The sequence below is a fragment of the Physeter macrocephalus genome, chromosome 15 (genome assembly GCF_002837175.3).
Source record: "Physeter macrocephalus isolate SW-GA chromosome 15, ASM283717v5, whole genome shotgun sequence".
Taxonomy (NCBI): Eukaryota; Metazoa; Chordata; class Mammalia; order Artiodactyla; family Physeteridae; genus Physeter; species Physeter macrocephalus.
In genome coordinates, this window is record NC_041228.1 from 78,024,189 (window position 1) to 78,027,042 (window position 2,854).

The 2,854-nt window shown below is 44.1% G+C and overlaps 1 long non-coding RNA gene across 1 annotated transcript in view; it reads left to right on the plus strand.

The window, feature by feature from the left end:
• Window positions 1-6: 6 nt before the first annotated feature.
• The window catches only part of LOC129392833 (uncharacterized), a 3,364-nt gene continuing 516 nt past the window's right edge, over window positions 7-2,854 (plus strand). The window contains exon 1 of the long non-coding RNA XR_008619458.1: window positions 7-1,212. This is a non-coding gene — a long non-coding RNA (uncharacterized lncRNA). The remainder of the gene's footprint in view (window positions 1,213-2,854) is intronic.

A 2,854-nucleotide genomic window follows, 5' to 3' on the forward strand; every position in this document is an offset into this window, starting at 1 on the left:
TACATCGGTCATCCTTTTTTAAAAAGAATTGCCTTAGACTTCTGTGATGTACTATTGCTAGGCTTTATCTGTATACTACACTGTCTTTACCGTGGGTTGCATGGAACAGAATAAGAAATGAGTCCTTAAAAAAAGAAGGGAAGAAGGGGAGGGAGAGGGAAGGAGGAAGGAAGTCTTTATTGTCATAAATTCTAGATTTGAAGTCTTTGGTACATTTTAAGATATATATCAAAATTAGGGCTATTTTTTACACATAGAAATGATGTTTTTGAATACTCAGTATGTTCATTGCTTGGTAGCAGAATTTTAGTGTAGAATATAGTTTCTAAATACTCAACAGTATAAAGCAATATATAGCACCCATGGGGGAGATGGACGTTATTTTATTTTCAAGTTCATCCTTAAACCTAGGGGTTGTTTTCTTATCACTATATAGTAACCCTTTGGTGTCCTGCACGTAGTAAGTGCTGTTTATTAACTTTCTTATTCAAATTAAATAAGAGGGACTTCCCTGGTGGCGCAGTGGTTAAGAATCCGCCTGCCAATGCAGGGGACACGGGTTCAGTCCCTGGTCCAGGAAGATCCCACGTGCCGTGGAGCAGCTCAGCCCGTGCGCTCGCTGCAACTAGAGAAAGCCCGCGTGCAGCAGCGAAGACCCAATGCGGACAAAAATTAAAATTAATTAATTAATTAAATACACATTCTTAAAAAAAATAAAAATAAAAAAATCAAATAAGAGCTGCAAAGAACGTGACTCAGCTAAAACATACTTCTTATGTCCTGCCACCCGAACATACGATTAGGATATAATGTGTTTCAAGGAACTGATTCATTAGGAAAACATACAGTACAAGGCAGGGTAATCATATGTCCTATAAAAGTTTAAATAAAGAGATGGGGGGTGTAAGGATGGGAGGAATATTATTTCTGTGGGCAGATGTAGCCTATAATGTGAGTAAGCACATGCTGTATGTGCCTAGCACAGTGCTCCATACACGTGAATAAATAATCCTAGTCCTGTTCTGTTTTTTGCAGGGTCCTATCAGTGGCGTGAATAGAGATATTTCAATCCTTCAGTGCCATGGAGATTTGGATCTTTTAGTTCCCCTAATGTTTGGTTCTCTTACTGCTGAAAGGCTAAAGACATTGGTAAATCCAAGCAATGTAACCTTCAAAACCTATGCAGGCATGATGCACAGTTCATGTCAGCAGGTGAGTGTTTGGAAGCAGCGATCGTAGAGACACGTCTGCAACTGTTTGCGTGTGATATTTTTAAGATAAATAACGTGACTGGGGAGTTAAAGAAGTTAATTAATGAATTCACATTGAACCGTAGGTTAGTAGGACTTAGATCAAAGTTTATGCAGCTTAATTCAACAGACATTCACTAATTTCGTGTTACATGTAAACACTGTAAATAATTCAAGGACAAGAAAAAACATGTCTCTGTTAAAATCTAAAGTAGATTACTTAAAATGAAAATTTTTAATAGGGAGAAGGATATATATCCAAGTAACTAGATAGAAAGCAGAATGTGATATGTGTTGTATTAGAAGTTTTTTTAAAGTGCTCTGAAAAACTGAGACGGGTGATCGTAAGAATGAGGGTTGGCAGGATAGGTTTGCAGGCTTGAGAAGGACTAGAATAAAAATCAGTTGCTAAGCATTGACACAGTCCAAGTTAACATTTTTTGCAACTGTCAGCCTGGCGAAATCATTTGCTTTGGGACAGAGAAGGCAGGTAGTAATATGACTTACCCAGAAAGACGGGGAACCTGGGAATCTAGGTGTTACTGAGAACACAGTTGAGCCCCTGATGATGCGTTGAATCCGGAAAGGGCGACACGCCGGGTACCGGGAGGGAGGGGCTGAGGGTCCAGAGCAGTGGTTTTCAAAGCGCACCCGGCCCCCCCGGAGCTTAACAAACACACGGATGCCAGGACTCCAGACTCGGTGCCTCTGAGTCAGCGCGCTGAGGCTTCAGGAGCAGACGCAGGTGGCTGTGTGTGTGTGGATGAACACACAGTGTTCATCACACACAGTGGAGAACGCTGGACGGACGGTTCGGGTCAGGAAGGGACAGGAGGTGGGGCTGGAGGAGGTGGGGTCGCAGGAGACCCCGGGGGCCACACGGTGGGTGAGACAGGCCACCGCCGTGCCGTGCCTTCTTTCCTGAGTGAGGAAGCGATGCGGGTGAAGGTTCCTGCACGCTCACGTGTGGGTCTAAGAGGCTCAGCTGTGAAGTACTAGGGGTGGCAGCAGGAAATGTGTTTGAGGGAAGTGAGAAAGCTGGGCCAGACGCGGGAGGTGTCAGAGCAGTTTCCTCTGTGGTGGATTCACCTCTGCGTCTCTCCAGGCCTTCCTTGGGGACCTGCTCCCCTCAGCCTCAGCCGGCCGGTTGTGTGCGAATCCTTTTGAAAGGCACAAAGCATTTGGCGCAGTTGATTTAGCATTTCATTCTAATGAGGGAGTGTTAGAAGCTGGGCACGGACACTTGGTTGACGGCAGCTGTGTACGTACCAACTCTGTGTAGTTATCGTCACTTTTAGACCCCCTTCCTCTCCCCCCGCCACCCCCAGTGTTTTATTTTGTTCAAGCAGGGCAAACGCAGACCATTTTCGTAGGACTTCATAATATACGAGAGTGATCATTGAATTACGATAATCATCATCGTGGGAAATGTTTTCTAATTTCTATCGGCGCCTCATTTCTCTTTCACCACTTTTTATGTAATTGTAGTAAAAATGTGGTTTTAGTGAGTGGTATTTAGTGGGGATTTATTTATTTATTTTTTGTGGTACGCGGGCCTCTCACTGTTGTGGCCTCTCCCGTTGCGGAGCACAGGCTCCGGACGC